Below are 17,514 nucleotides of genomic sequence, written 5' to 3' on the forward strand. Positions count from 1 at the left end.
ATTTATGATATTTATAACCTTTAACTGTTTACAGTTCTTGCTGCAATCCTGAGTTAATAGATTTGATGAATGACAAGATTTCGATTGTTTTCTATTCGTCTTTGCACTTAAGAGATTTTGAATGTTTTCGCTACAGTAATCGGATTATCTTGCAAATTAGTTTATTTAACATTCTTCCTGTTTCTGCACTTGTGAGCATACTACTAGATTTCATTATGGCCTTCTGATAGTATTTCATTATGGCCTTCTGGGATTGCATAGGAGGTCCCTGGAAACAGGGTGGCCTCTGGCTAACCCAGTAACAGTCTAACTATCATTCACCTTTTACCTTTCACGTAAATGTTATGATTTCGACCATTTAGGATTATACGATGAATCTAAGACTAAATAATGATATTTTTTTTAAATCACTCAACAATATGAAAAGATGATACACACAAGGAAGAAGAGGAGCCTATGAGAAGAGGGGAAATGATTTTGAATAATGTAAATCATTCATTTTCTGCATTTAAATGACATTTGGTTTATTAATCTTTATCTTCAATGATGTTGGTGCAATTGCTAATTTATCATTCCAACCAAATAAAACTAAATAACACGAAAATAAATAACCAATAACATGAAAATAACAATGCATGTACATCGTCAAATTTTATAGATAAGGATGTCTGGTAGTGCATGCCCCACCCAGCATTTGCCGAGATAGTTAGAATTTACGTTATCTTCAAGGAAGAAACTGAAAAGTTCCACGTCTTTGCGATATAAAATTTAGAAGCGTATTGAATGTTTGACTTCTTCGTCAACGTCCCGACTTATCTTCGCACTTGAGAAATGTTGGAGCTATTCTCACTCCACACCATTCCTTTAGGTCCACTCGAACATGCCAATAAAGAGACCGATCCTGACACAAATTCGCTACTTTCAACAACAATTTCCTCTGAAACTGAAATTATAGAAGCACGATGATCCTCATGTTTGATAGCCTCTTTCAGCTCTGCAACTACCTCACTCACGCTCGGCCTACCCGACGGTTCATCGTGAACACATCTCATCGCTACTTTGGCAACGCCAGTGATAGACATCATGTCGTAACCTCCATCCAACTTGTTGTCGATGATTTCTGCTATTCTGCCAGGATTATCATTGTCCATTACGTAAGGTGTCACCTATAGATACGCCGATAATTATTGTGAGTCTTGGAGAAATGCACTATAGGAATTCCTATAAATATTTATTGATGGTACAATTACTTACCCATCTAATGATGTTCAGTTGCTCTACAGGTAGTTTTAAATCTATGGGTTGTCTACCCCATATGACCTCCAGCAAAACCACTCCAAAACTATACACATCGCTCTTCTCCGTCAACATTTGAGTTTTGAAATACCTGTCAAGTGTCTCACAAGAAATTAGAGAATTACAATGGAAAAGCAAAATGAAATTGTCTCTACTCATATAATGCCATGAATTTCTTAGCATCAGAATATTGCAAACAGGTGCAACCTATATATGTCCAACATACTCTGGATCCAGGTATCCTGCAGTTCCTTTTACGGCAGTCGTAACATGAGTAGCCTCCTCATCATCAGTCATCTTTGAAAGGCCGAAATCTGCTACTTTTCCATTCAAATCACTGTCTAAAAGGATGTTGGCGGTCTTGATATCCCTGTGAACTATTTTTGGGGTGCAACCGACGTGCAGGTATTCCAGTCCTTTGAATAGAAACCACAGGTGTATAAGTGAGATATGTCGTTTCTCATTATTTGTCCTTTGTAATATTAAGTAGAAATCTAGAAATTTAGGGCTATTTTATTATTCTCGATACTTTACAACGCGCATTTAGATAAAAAGAATCAATGTGCATCAAATTAACTAAGAGAAAGAGTAACCTTGTGCTGCATCTAAAGCTATTTTGAGCCTGGTTCTCCAATTTCGTTGGGAACAATGTGCATTAGGACCTGGAAAAGAATGCGTGTTTATTACCTTGGCTATTTTATCAACTCAAATAAATATATATCTCTCAGCGGAAGCATTTACCATAAAGGTTATCCGTTAGGGAGCCTCCTGACATGTACTCGTAGATAAGCATAACTTCTCTTGATTCGTTACAATAGCCTAGTAAAGAGACCAAATTTCTATGATGGATTCTCGAAAGAAGATCAACCTGTTCATCAAATAACCGCTCGCGTGAATTTTACAATACATAGATTACTCATAAATGGATTTAAATAATGATTCCGTGGTAACACATTTTTGCATTGAATCCAAATCGAACCATATTACATGATTGAAGATATATTTGAAAATCACCTCATTTAAGAACTCTTTAACTCCTTGTCGCGAGGATTGTGAGAGCACTTTGACGGCGATGTATTTTCCTTGGGGCAATTTATCCAAAAACACCAATCCAAATCCCCCTCGCCCGATCTCTTGGCTAAAGATCTGTGTGGCCGCTATCATCTCATCTAGAGTGAAGGCTTGGGATTTCATTGAACTTGGCACCATAATGGTGCCATCGAATAATCTGTAATCAATAAAGGGAAAATAAAGTTACTAGAATCACAGCACCACCAATCAATCAATCAATCTAAGCTAATATAAGCTAATTTCATTTACGGATGACTACCATTATGTATGGTACTATAATATATTTAATATTATTAGTATTTATTAGCCTTGGTACAAGAAAGATCTCGGTTCCATTTCCTGCCCCCTTCTTTTGTAAGCAACACCCTGTTCTTTTCTCCTGAATTTGTTGTAATACACAGCAATTGCCGCTACCATTGCTGAAGCGATGATTAGAATACCGCCGACTATCGTTCCGATCAAAACGTTCCCTTCGTTCTTATTTGTAGTATGCAGAGTTTCCACAGTAACTGCAGTAGACCAAAGATACGTTGGAAATTTTAGGTGATTTCAAACTCAAAAGACGAGAGAACAATGCTCTGACACCACTGTTGGGAATTTTTCATCTTTAACACAGGGAAGCTTTTAAAAAAAAATTCTGAGCAAACAAAGATTTCCACACACAAAAAAAACTTTGCATTCATCAATAAAATAACTGCTATTACAGACTTCTTCCTCTCTCAGAGGGATTACACAGGAACACACACAGGAACACTTCAGTTCCACTTCCAAAAAGCATTACTCTGTTTCACTTTAGTCTTCACACTGCTGTAAAATAAAAATTACATACGCTGCTGCGTGCTCCCTTTTTTTTTTTTTTTACTTTGCACTGGTGTGGATTACAATTCCTTCTTTTCTCTCACTAACACAAAGAAATATTACATATATATATGACAACAAGAAAAAAACTTACTTCACGTTTTCACTTACCATGAATGCTTTTACGAACTATTACTTGAGCCGATACTCCCGCTGAAATAAAATTAAAAACTTCACCAAAACTTAACAACCCACAGTAAATTGCATTTACTGTTTTACTGACATTTACTGGCGGTAAAGAAACTTTTACTTCACGTCAAATTTATTTACTGCTGTCTTGTACTTCAACTATTGACTTCATTTAGATCGCATCGCAGAAATCGCATTTGGTGGAACACAAAAGTGGAGCACACACACATTAGTGCGATCTGCGATATGCGATCGGATCGCATCGCACCATCGCAATCGGAGAAATCAAGTGAACAGACGAAGGCTCCAAGCATACTTGCGATTTGCGATCTGCGATCTCATCGCATCGCAAGGATAAGGAAAAACAGTTTGATGCTGCTGTTTAATTTTTGCTGCAGTTGAAATTACAATTTCAACACTCCCCTTTAATTTCAACTGCTGGGTTATCAATCATACCCAGGCGCTTCCTTAAAGACTCAAAACTTTTCTGATCTAATGGCTTGGTCAGAATATCTGCAACCTGTTCCTGAGTTCTGCAATGCTGTAAAACGATTTCTCCATTGTTCACCAATTCTCTGATGTAATGGAACCTTGTATCAATGTGTTTCGTTCGCTTGTGAAACACAGAATTCTTGGACAATGCAATAGCTGAGCTATTGTCGCAGAAAATCACTGTTGTTGTTGCCTGCTCTTGGCCTAAGCTCCTCAACATTCTTCTCATCCACACTGCTTGACATGCTGTTGCTGTAGCTGCCACGTATTCTGCTTCTGCTGTAGACAACGCCACGATCGGCTGTTTCTTGGAAGCCCATGAAATTGCTCCTGAACCCATGTGAAAGACATAACCGGATGTGCTTTTCCGATCATCTCCACTTCCAGTCCAATTGCTATCGGTGTAGCCAACTAAATCTGAACTTTCTGAAAAAGTATACAAAATGCCAAATCTTTTTGTACCTTTGACATACCTCAGAATTCTTTTTGCTACCTGTCAATGAGCCTCTTTTGGCCTCTCCATAAATCTGGAAATCAAACTAACAGCAAACATTATGTCAGGCCTAGTTGCAGTTAAATACATAAGCCTGCAAACTATGATCTTATACAAGCTAGGATCAAAATCCTTTCTGTTGTCCTCTTTGCTGAGTTTTAATCCCATTACTGTGGGAGTGATTGCTGCTTTGCACTCTTGCATATTAAACATGCTCAACACTTCATTTACATATCTTGCTTGAGAGATGAAAATTCCATTTTCATTTTGATCTACTTCTATTCCTAAGAAGTATCTCAGCAAACCCATGTCAGTCATCTCAAATTCCTCTTTCATGACTGATTTGAAGTTTTCAATGAGGTAGTCATCATTACCTGTAAAAATAACATCATCAACATACAAGACAATAATTAAAATTTTACCATCCTTTTCTTTGATGTAGACGGTGGGTTCTACCTCACATTTGTCAAATTCATTTTCCAGTAGATAGGAATCTATTCTACTGTACCACGCTCTTGGCGCTTGCTTCAGCCCATAAAGAGCTTTCTTCAATCTGCAAACTTTGTGTTCTTGGCCTTTCTTCTCATAGCCTAGAGGTTGTTCAATGTAGACCTCCTCCTTTAACACTCCATTTAGGAATGCCGACTTCACATTCATCTGGTAAACTTTCCATTTGTTTTGTGCTGCTATGGACAACACTGCTCTCACAGTTTCCATTCTTGCAACCGGTGCGAAAGTTTCCTCATAATCTCTCCCATATTGCTGCTTGTATACCTTGACAACCAATCTTGCCTTGTGTCTTTCAATTTTTCCTTCAGCATTTCATTTGGTCTTATAGACCCATTTAACTCCAATAACTTCTTTACCTTTTGGTAGCTCAACCAAATCCCATGTCTTGTTTCTTTCTATGGCATTCATCTCCTCATCCATAGCTTCTATCCATTTCTTGTCTTTAATAACATCTTCGAAATGAATAGGGTCATCAACATGACAATACAAAGCAAATAAGGAATTCATTCCTTCATTATAAATGTCACTTAAGTTTCTGAATTTCTTACCTCTTTCACGTGGTGTGCAAGTGTTTGAAGATGCACTTGAATTTCCTCCTTGTGGTGTGCTTGGAGAAGCACTCTCATTTCTCCTAAAGGGTGTTCCTTGTTTTTCTTATGTTGGCACTGTTGTTTAGGGATGTATTTCTACCATCTCCTCATCATCTTCATCATGAGGCAAACAATTTTTAACATTAACTGTTTTCTCTATGCTTCCATCCCAAGCTTCCTCCTCAATAAATTGGACATCTCTGCTTACAAAGAACTTCTTGGTGGATGGGATATACAACCTGTAAGCTTTGGATTCCTCACTGTATCTGATGAAGATACATTTCTCCCATTTGCTGTCCAACTTCCTCCTTAGCTGATCAGGAATGTGTGCATAGGCCACACATCCAAAAATTTTCATGTGGGTGACTCCTTGATTTCTCCCACTCCATGCTTCTTCCGACACTTTGTTCATCACAGCTTTTGTAGGACACCTATTCAAGATATATACTGCACAATTTACGGCTTCAGCCCAATAATCATTTGTCAAATGCTTTGCCTTCAACATGCTCCTTGCCATACCCATAATGGTTCTGTTCTTCCTTTCAACAACTCCATTTTACTGTGGAGTGTACCTTGCTGTAAACTGCTTGTGAATTCCATTTTCTCTACAAAGACATAAAAATTCTTTGGAGATATACTCACCTCCTCTGTCTGTTCTCAAGACTTTAATACGCAGCCCACTTTGATTCTCCACAAGTGCTTTAAAATTTCGGAAATTTTCAAACACTTCACTTTTATTCTTCAAAAATAAACCCAAGTTTTTCTTGTAAAATCATCAATGAATGTTAGAAAATATTGGTTTCCTGCTAAAGATGGGGTTTGCATTGGTCCACATAAATCTGAGTGGACAATTTCTAAGGGTGTCTTTGCCCTTATGCTTTTTCCTGAAGGAAAACTTTCTCTGTGTTGTTTCCCCAATATGCAACCTTCACAAAGGCTGTCAGGTTTCTCTATCAATGGTAATCCTCTTACCATTCCTTTTCTATTCAACAAGTTAAGACCTCCAAAGTTGAGATGTCCAAATCTCAAGTGCCACAACCAATTTTCATCCTTAGGCACACTTTGGAGAGCCTCTTGGGTAACTGCTGCCATTGCTTCTTTGTTTTTCAATTCTGCTCTTATTCTGAGAGGGAACATTCTGTTCCTCGTCATCCTCACTTCAGCAATACATCTTTTGCTGGGTGCAATATCCATGATGGTGCATACATCATTCTCAAAGAAAACATTATAACCCTTTTGAACAAGCTGTCCAATACTCAAGAGGTTACATCTCATTATAGGAACATAATAGACATCTGCTATGGTTTTCCTTTCACCTTGCTTTGTAAATATTTTAACTTCTCCTTTACCCATAACAGGAATTTTGCTATCAGTCCCAAGTGTGACTTGTGACTTCACACTTTGATCTAAAGCAGAAAACAAAGCTATGTTTCCTGTCATATGGTTGCTGCAACCGGAGTCTAGAAACCATATATCTTCACTGTTTGTTTCAGCCATATTACAAGCTAACAAAACATTATCATGGCTGACATTTTCTCTAGTAATATTTGCACTAGAACTATTATTCACATCATGCTGCTTCTTCCTACATTCACTGGCATAATGCCCATATTTTTTACAATAATAACATTGGACATTGGATTTTTCATACCTTTGTCCTTGAGCATGATGTTGTCCACTTTGTTGGCTGCTGCCTTGGCCTTGGTTTTGATTTGGATTGCTGCCTCTTCCTTGAGCATTTGCAGGACTGTTCCTTCCACCTTTGTTCTGGCTTTTGCCTCTTCCTCTCTTGTTTCCTCTGCCTTGAACTCTTCCTCTTCCAAAGGACATTTGGGTCTTGAAGGCTTGCTCTAGAGATGAGTTTTCATTTCTACTCAACCTCTGTTCATGTGTGATCAGTGATGCATGAAGTTCATCAACTGAAAAGTTTGAGAGATCCTTTGTCTCTTCTATGGTGGTGAAAATCACATGGAACCTTGAGGGTAGGCACCTCAATAGTTTCTCCACAATCCTCCTTTCTTCAAGTATCTCTCCATGAGATCTTATTTGTGTGATCAGGCCAATTACTTGAGTAAAGAATGAGTCAATATTGTCTGACTCCTTCATGCACAGGTTCTCAAAATCTTTCCTCAACAACTGTAGCTTTGTTGTCTTCACTTTCTCCATGCCTTGATAGGCTGTTTTAAGAGTTTGCCATGCATCTTTGGATGTCTTAGCTGCTGCTAACCTTGGAAACATGCTTCCATGCACTGCCTGATACAAGAAGAAGAGGGCTTTTGAGTCCTTCTTCTTGTAGCTCTTTAACAGATCCTTCTCTCCTTGAGTTAGATTATTGAACTCATTTTCATCTGCTGGTTGTTCAAAACCATCCTCAACTATTTCCCATAAATCTTGGGAAGCAAACAAGGCTTTCATTGTTATTGCCCAATAGTCATAGTTTTTGCCATCAAATAATGGGAGCTGCATACCCATGCTATTGCTGGTGCTTGTGCCAGCCATTCTTGCACTATTTGACTATGCTTCAAATACTTCACTGTGTATTTAAAATAACAGACTGTCTTCAACAACAACACAAAAAAAACTTGAGAAATACCTTGGATTCTTTTGCCTGAGTCTTCATGCTGCTGGAGAAGTTGTTGTAGTAAGAATCCTTCCTTCAGCTTCTTTGAACCCTTCAAAGAGCCTAGACCAGCTTTGATACCAATTGTTGGAAATTTCAGGTGATTTCAAACTCAAAAGACTAGAGAACAACGCTCTCACACCACTGTTGGGATTTTTTCTGCTAAAATTCCAAAAACAAACAAACTACAGAACAGAGAACAATGCTCTGTTTTTCACACACAGGATCTTTAACACAGGGAAGATTTTAAAAAAAAATTCTGAGCAAACAAAGATTTCCACACACAAAAAACAAACTTTGCATTCATCAATAAAAAAATTGTTGTTACAGACTTCTTCCTCTCTCAGAGAGATTACACAGGAACACTTCAGTTCCAGTTCCAAAAAGGATTACTCTGTTTCACTTTGCAAGTCTTCACACTGCTGTAAAATAAAAATTACATACGCCCCCCCCTTTTTTTTTTACTTCGCACTGCTATGCATTATAATTCCTTCTTTTCTCTCACTAACACAAAGAAATATTACATATATATATGACAACAAGAAAAAAACTTACTTCACGTTTTCACTTACCATGCTCTGTAAAGGAAATAATAAAAATTAAATGCTTTTACGAACTATTACTTGAGCCCATACTCCCGCTGAAATAAAATTAAAAACTTCACCAAAACTTAACAACCCACAGTAAATTGCATTTACTGTTTTACTGACATTTACTGGCGGTAAAGAAAATTTTACTTCATGTCAAATTTATTTGCTGCTGTCTTGTACTTTAACTATTGACCTCATTTAGATCGCATCGCAGAAATCGCATTTGGCAGAACACAAAAGTGGAGCACACACAGATTAGTGCGATCTGCGATATGCGATTGGATCGCATCGCACCATCGCAATCGGAGAAATCAAGTGAACACACGAAGGCTCCAAGCATACTTGCAATTTGCGATCTGCGATCTCATCGCATCGAAAGGATAAGGAAAAATAGTTTGATGCTGCTGTTTAATTTTTTCTGCAGTTGAAATTACAATTTCAACAAGATAGAGATTATCCATGAACGTACTCCAGTACGATTAATGAGAATCTGAGCTGGATTGATTATTGTCTTAATTTCGATGACATTTCTTTTATAGAAAGTAGGAAAGAAAAATTGAAATCTCTAATGATTTATGTCAAAACATAAGGAATATAAAATAAGATATGGTTACCTGAATTTCAATGAACCATTAAGAAGTTGGATAGGAATTACACCACTAAAATTATTATTATTTATATTCCTGTGAAAATAAACACTGCGATATTTACTAATTTGATCGTGTCTAATTGTGAATAAAGTTGTGGAAATAAATTTGGAATAAAATGTGTCAAAAATTAAATAGAATCAGAAGAAAAATGGCGACGTACATCTCTTTTAGGTTTTTCAGATCGCATAACCAGTAAGGAAGAGTGCCGCTCAAGTTGTTGTTTTGTAGATATCTACATGATTAGCAAAGTAATTTTGGTTTTATGAAAATGTTTCTTCTCACTGATAACAGACAAATTGAAAGTTGAATGTTGAAAAAACAAACAAACTAAAAATTGAAATGTTGAGAAGAAACTTACAATCTCTCCAACTTGGTTAAACTGGAGAAATTTGGCAGATTCCCCATAAAAGAGTTATTATCCAGAGACCTGCCATTTCAACACAAATGATGTTGCACATATATTATGATTTGATATATAATATTCAGATACAAACTGTGTTCCCCTCCATCAACCGCATCCAGAATTCTTTTGAGTCCAACTAGGCTTAAAATATGGTTAATTTCTTCTTACACATTAATTAATGCGGTCAACTGTCCAATATCATTAGGCACAAATCTTGTAAGGTTCTTCCCTAACAGATTGTTGGCAACGAGTTTTAGTCAATATAAAATTTCACGATTGAATCTGGACAGTCATACGATTTTAGCTCGAAACATATCGAAGAAATTAACTTACATTTCTGAAATTTTTATGGGCAGAGTAGTACTACTCTCACATGCAATTCCATTCCACGAGACCAAAAAGCAAGGATCAGAAATCCAACCTTTCATGCCAAACCTGTTTTTGATAGACTCAAGCGCTTTTACTGCATCATCAAAAGAACTTGATTAGAAATTGGATCATAATATCAACGATTCCAGTCTCAAAACATTAGGAAGGTAACTTACGATCTTGTGCATATGTTGCAGGTTCGGTGTCAACTTCTTTGTAAGTCTCAAAAGCTTTGATTATAGGATTACTAGTAGTGGCACTTGTGTTGACCAAAATAAAATAGCAGTCATCTGTTTGATTATTAATGAATGTTCGTTCCAAGGTAGAATAATTGCTCAATGAAGTAATGGCTTCATACCGTATTTCACTGTTTATTTCCACGTAAAAAAATCTCGATTGAGAGATATTTAGCTTCTCGATCTCTGCAAAATATAAGAGCAAGTAATAATTTATGACCGTTGGTCGATCCTACTGTGAATTGAAAACCATATTCCGTAATAACTGCTGCCGTTTGCATCACAACAGATGGAGGATGTTCGCTGGTATTATTTGTTGAAATGGGCTCTTTACACCTTGCAAACTGTAAAGAATAATTATCAGAAATACTGAAATCTGATTTATATGTCAATATCCGGTCAAGCTCGTCTTCAGGATACCTGTTTAATCCATACAAGGCCATTCAACTCATCATTACTTGGAAGAAGAAAAAGAGTATGTTAAAAGTGATTTTTCTTTCTTTGTCAGAATTCGGTGATCTAAGTAGTCAGAATATTTGGTGCTTTCGAAACACCCATGTATCTGGGTCTAACGCGTAAAACTGTTGGGACAAAGTTTTTCGACCCACGTAACATTGGATTATCCTAAATTCACGCTACTTTTAAAATTTTGGTTCTATTTATAACCAATTTTTTGAATCTCTTTTAGCCCCATTTTATTTGAAAATGGAATTTGTTTGTTATAAAATAAGCCAATTCGAAAAATATCTCAAAATGGTGAACATTACTGCATCAAAATTATATCTCGTATTGAAATTCATTCAGCCTTATAGTATCGGTGGTATAGAGATATCTTTTCTTTAGAAGTTTATAACGGGTAGGATAATGGATTACAATGAACATTGGCATGACTAACTGGTTAATTATGACTCAAAGTTTATATATATTTATATAGAGGAGGCTTAATGTTATCAGTTTTGAATAGAAAGGATGGGCGGCGCATGACCACATTAACAAGACAGTAGCTTGTTACGAGACAGTAGCCAATTTTAACGAAATTGGGCCAAGCTAATGAAGGGAAGTAAAGGTGGCAGAAAATTCAAGCTTAGAGAATTATGGCAATTATTTCCAGTGGTTTCTTTTTATGGTGCTTATGTTGGGAGAGCTTGTGGTTGTGGAGCCGTTATTTACATTAAGATTGATAAGTTCTATTATTTCTGGTGGGAGAGTGGGAAAGGATCCAATAGTAGAACAGAAATTATAGCATTGTGGGGAGTATTGATAGTGGCCAAATAGTTATGAATTAATCCGACACAAATATAGTGTATCTAGAATGAGTTAAGCTACAAAATAAATTCAATCCTCTAATTTTAATTAATTAGATGAATTCAATCCTCCAATTTTAGTCAATTGGATGAACGGCATCAAAACTCTGACAAGCACTTTCAGCCGGCACTATCAACTACTCATAAAAGCAACCGAGAATGAAAGTTTCTTTTGTTGTGATCTGGAAAGTGATAGCAATTGAAATGATTTTTATGCAACAGAAATAGGATTTTTAAAAATTAGTACAATTTTGAACTGTCTGTTTTGTACAGCAAAGGATGTCAAACTCAAAGATATTTTGAGATAAAGTTTTAATATTACGAAAAAATTGGATGAATTATATAATCCAAGATGGAAAGATAGAAAATGTCCCACATACTACCTTTTTATTAATGAAACAAGTAGCGTTTTATACCACTACTTCTTTAATTAGAGGTAAATATATACAGTTGGAAATATTCACCTAACAGTAGAATTTCCGCCAACATCATATCTCCATACTGACATCAACATCGTTCCTCGCTTAGCCTGTTCATACATGCCTGGTTGGAGCATCCTCAGTTCGATAGCAGAGATAAAGGGATCATCAGCTTCTGAGGTTCTGATCAAACAGATGTACAGCACTGTGCCAGGACTAACAACTATTGTTTCATTATGAAGTGCTTTAACTGGATTTGAGATCGCTATGTTTCCCATAGCTAACAGATCCAGTGTCTCAATAGAGAAAGCGAAGCTTGAAAATTGTCCGGATCCATTGTAATTTCCAAACTTAAACCACAGTCTTAAGAGGTAAGATATATTAGGGGTCACATGCAACTGACAACAGCTTTTGTTCAGAGGATTTGGCAAATATCGTAGAGTATACAACTCCTTGTAAGAACCGTGGCCATAATTTAAGGCCTCCACGACCTCTCACTACTACACCAAGGGTACTTTTGAGACATTTTTTTGAGACAAAACAAATCTTTTGTCTCAAAAAAAGTTTTGTCTCAAAAACTCATTTTTTATTTTACATTAAAAATTAATATTAATTGATTTGTCTCAAATATAAGGTTTAAGACAAAAATAGGTTGAGAAAAAATATTTTAAGACAAAACCTTATGTTTAAGACAAAAATAGTTTAAGACAAAAATATTTTAAGACAAAAGTAGTTTGAGACAAAAATATTTTAAGACAAAACTTTATATTTAAGACAAAAATAATTTAAGACGAAAATATTTTGAGACAAACTTTATATTTAAGACAAAAGTAGTTTGAGACAAAAATTTAAAGACAAAAATAGTTTAAGAAAAAATTATTTTAAGACAAAAACAATTTAAGACAAAATTATTTTAAGACAAAAACAATTTAAGACAAAATTAGTTTAAGACAAAACTTTATATTTAAGACAAAAGCATTTTGAGACAAAAATATTTTAAGACAAAACTTTATATTTAATACAATGACCACTTTAGATCAAACCTATGTTTATGCTTTTATCTTTACATAAAATGTATGATCTTTGGGCATGGGGATAATCAGTGTGTGCCCAATAGTACGCCATATGCAACCAATGGAAATACATTCAAGTGAGATTTCATAGGCATGCCACTAGGCTCAAATACACACGACCTTACCCAATGACAAATTTTCCTTTTTGTTCTAGTTACTAACTGAACCAACCATGGATCTTCATTCAATTCCCTAAGTAGATTTCATATACCAACAATATTTAGGTTGACATAACTATAACTAGAACCTACATCAACTAAAATGGAAATAACTTGGTCATGCAACTTACCTTCCATCTTAATAATGGATGTCTACTGGTCTGCTTGGTAGTTGTCCACTACTACATAAACTCTCGGCATGTTCTGAGCTATATCACCTATTGTCCAAGCTTCTTGAGCACTATAGATCTTTGGGCCAACATTTTGTTGATGTGGATAATCCCTTCTTCTATGATGTTCACTAGAAATCCAACATTTTAGTGGCTCTCATCCCTCAAACTTGGTCTACTCTAGTGCTAGTTGTTGCACATTTTCCTTAACAACAACGTTATATTTTTTGTTGAAATTGGTTTACAGGGGTTGGTTGCTTACCTTCCCTATCTTTTGAGTTTTTCTTGGGATAATTTCGCTTATTTCTGGCATTGTCCTTTTCCTACCATTTTCCCTCGATCTCTGGCCTACATTTTTCTTGCTCGTAATAGTGCTTCAGCGTTTTTATGGCATCCTTCAAATTTAGTGGTTCCAGAAACTTAATTTATCTTTGAATGTCACATGATAGCCACTAATGAACCTTTGAATCTTTGCTTTCTCATGATTGAGATATGGTACATACCTCAATAGCCATAGGAACTTCGTGATGTATTCCTCATCTAATAATGGCCCCATCTTGAGTTCATAGAACTCCTTTTCATTTCCATCATAATAGTGTTCAGAAAGATATTGCTTTGTGAATAAATTTTCAAATTTTGTCCAAGTCAACTCCCTCTCAACAATCACTCTAACATTCTTCAGATCTTCCCACCATATATTTGTTTTTCCCTTCAAGTTGTAGGTGGCAACTCTAGCTTTCATATTTTTAGAATAGTTATGTATTCTAAAAAACTTCTTCATGCCCAACAACCAAGATTTTTCATCCTCTACCTTCGTCATATCCCCATCAAATGTGAGTGGCTTGGCTTTCTTAAACTCCTTAGGTGTGTAATCATTTTCCTTTCTTCCTGGATGATGAAGATGATGGTGATGATTATAACAATGATAGTTCCTCCTAGTAGTAGAACTAGATGGTTTTTTAGCGTGATGCACATCAATGTTGGCTCCTCCTCTTGGGGTGCTCATTGGTGCATCTCCCTTCAAGGTGTCCTAGCTTTCAGGCTTAATCCTCTTCCTAGAACTTCCACCATCTGCCTCATTGGTATACTCCTCTCATCTCTGAGGGCTCCTTCTATCTCTATAACTGACCCTCATCTCGGATTGCCTCTACCTCTGCAAATCTAAAAGACTTTTCATAATGACTGCATTTATCTTAGCTTACTTCTCTTCAGCTCTCACTAGCCTCTTATTATCTTCCTTGAAGCTTCTAACTTTAGCCCTTAGGCTTCTTAGGGTATCCATCCAATCTAAAGAGTGAATCCCTACCCCTTGGTTAACTGATATTTCCTCTTCATTGACCCTAACCTCTTCACTTCCATAATGAGACTACTAAGAACGATATTGGACCATTCCAGTCCTCATTTCTACTTTGGCTTTGTCTTATGCTACTTATGATGTGTTTTCAATCACACATGCTATTAGACAATGAAAATAGATAAATAAATACATAGTTATGGCCATGAATTTGATGCTCATGGAGTTGCCATGGTAATCCCTGCTGTAACAAGGAAACCAAATTAACATACTCGTGATGTTCAATATCTCACATGCATCAATTACAATTCAAGTAATTTAAGTTGTTAGTGCATAATCATTAAAATAAATAACCAATTATATATAGGTTCCTACCCTTATAGAGTTGCCATAACAATATACCTACAACAAAATAACCATATTAGCACATAACTATACCAATTTACCATCTAAAGTTTGCAGGCCAGCCAAATTCATAATTTATTACAACTAGAAATATGTTTAGTCATGTTGATTGCTAAAATTTTTGTTGTTCCAACATGTCACATAGTGAATAATTCCCATTTAGGTATGTTATTAATTTATTTAGACTATCTTTTAACACCTAACATCTCGCTTAGGTAATTTCTAAAAATCATCACTTGCTCATAATGATCCAATCCAAGTGTTGAACCTGGATGTTCCAATACCACTTATGCAACCCCATCCCACCCTTTTCTCTAGTGGAACGGGTTGTTACTGAAAATCCAACCCCTCTGGTTCAACTAGAGGAGTGGGATATTGGTTTGATAGTATTCATTATTTTATTTTTGCATAGGAAAATGGGTGTGTGTGTGTGTGTGTGTATTTATCTAAACATTTATTTATCAACATATAAATAATATTTATGATTGTCACATCACTTTTCACATCACGTCACTATTCACTACCAACTATCTCCCCGCTAATTTGACGGTTCTTGTTCATCGATGCCTTGTTCCATGTGTTGTGTCGATGCAACTTGAACGACCAATAATTCTAGCAGGGATCAGTGCAATCAGGGTTCAAGCTCATGGCTCTACCCCCCACATTGAGCAGCCCTCGTCTCCTCTATCAGATCCAATGGATCAAGAGAATTGTTCCACCCCCACTTCCCTTCCTGGTGATGTCACAAGGGAGGGGTGTCGCAACATGTGGGTTGTGGGCCTTATCTTCGCCCACCCTGCCACTGATTGGTCCATGAGGGATGGTCTAGGGTGCCTATTTTGGTAAAGTCACCCTTCCCTTTCCCAATCATAATATGGTGTGATATGAGCGTGCTAATTAGAATCCTCCATGTCTAGGTCTTTCCTCCTACCAAGGGAATCAACATGTCTAATTAATTTATATGTTGGTCCAATTTGTTGCAATTCTCTGCACCAACCTGGCCCTTTAAGCATGGGTTCATTTTTTCATTTGTTTCATAGGTTCTCCAATCTAGGACATCCACACCAACATTTTTTCATGGCCTTTATGGGTCGTTATCCCTTACTAGTTCTACCCATCCTGAGCTTATGATCAAACTTATCTTCCAAATCCCACTGAAGTTGTAAAATACCAAAAGGGGCTTGAGGAGATCAACACTCCTCAATGATCTATGGGCCAAGGCATACCCTTAGGGTTGTAATTCCATAACTAGAAGCACTATGAAGCTTGGCAAATACCTCCATGACTATTGAAAATGCAAGGCTACAAGAGCCTCTAATCTAACGTCGACAGTTAATATGTTTTAAAGAGGATGACATCCTTGGCATCAACTCATGCCTCATAAACACATGTACATCCATTTATATGTATGCAAAGACCATGTCAACAATTTGTCTTCGATGTAACTATTATTATGTAATAAAAGGAGTCGTATACTAAATATTATGATGGTAGAATTTGGTTCTTATGGGAAATTTATATGCCTTTACTCTGTGCACCATTTTATTGTTTATTATGTGATAATCTGGTTCAGTTGTATAGGTACTATTTCCAGTTCTTTAACCTTTTTCTTAGCAGGTTAATTAGTCATGTTTAGAAATGGTACTATCACATATTTCAAAGGTATAATAATTTAAATTAGAGAAGAAGTATACCATGTTCAGCACAATCATGAGTACCATTCAGTCTAGAACACAATACATATTCATTTCTCATATACATGTGATTTCAATCCAAGAGTGTAACACATGATTAATGGCGTTGCAATGCATAAGAGCACTTATCTCATGATGCTTTGGGAAATTGAGTTTGGGATGAGGACTCTCCACCCAACCTTAGCCAATTATAGCTAAGGTCACTTGCAACTATCATCCTTGAGCCAGATTTTAGAGAATGAGGGGCTTGGTTCAAGGATAAAACACCAACTTTCAGTTGAAACAGGGACTCTAGAGGACCTCCCTCCTACACCCACCAGCCACTCAGCAATCAAATGGAAACACAGGGATTTGAAATGCCCAATACCTTCACTCAAAACATACCAAGGGAATCTTGAGAGTAAATATCCACCCTTAAACAAAACATAGTGGTTCCACTCACTTAAGGGAATCCAGAGCCCAATGTAAATCAATAGCAGGAAGTTTTGAGAGTCTCTCCATCTAGGAATCGAAGGACACAATCCTCCATCTACACCACTGAGGGAATCCAAAGAAAGTCATCTCCATCCTATGGCTTTACAAGGACTCAAGAGGCATTGTTCCTCACCAAGGACAACCACCTGTTCACCAATATTTCAAACCAAAAACATAGTTTATTTCCATTCCTCCCTCTTCTTGTTCAATTTTGAA

General features: G+C 36.5%; 1 pseudogene; it reads right to left on the reverse strand.

The window, feature by feature from the left end:
* Positions 1-812: 812 nt before the first annotated feature.
* LOC149188796 (putative LRR receptor-like serine/threonine-protein kinase At5g48740) overlaps positions 813-17,514 on the reverse strand; it is a 93,207-nt pseudogene continuing 76,505 nt past the window's right edge.

This window comes from Pinus tabuliformis, chromosome 3_1, assembly GCF_031772625.1.
Source record: "Pinus tabuliformis cultivar Carrire ecotype Pingquan chromosome 3_1, CPIR1, whole genome shotgun sequence".
Classification (NCBI taxonomy): Eukaryota; Viridiplantae; Streptophyta; class Pinopsida; order Pinales; family Pinaceae; genus Pinus; species Pinus tabuliformis.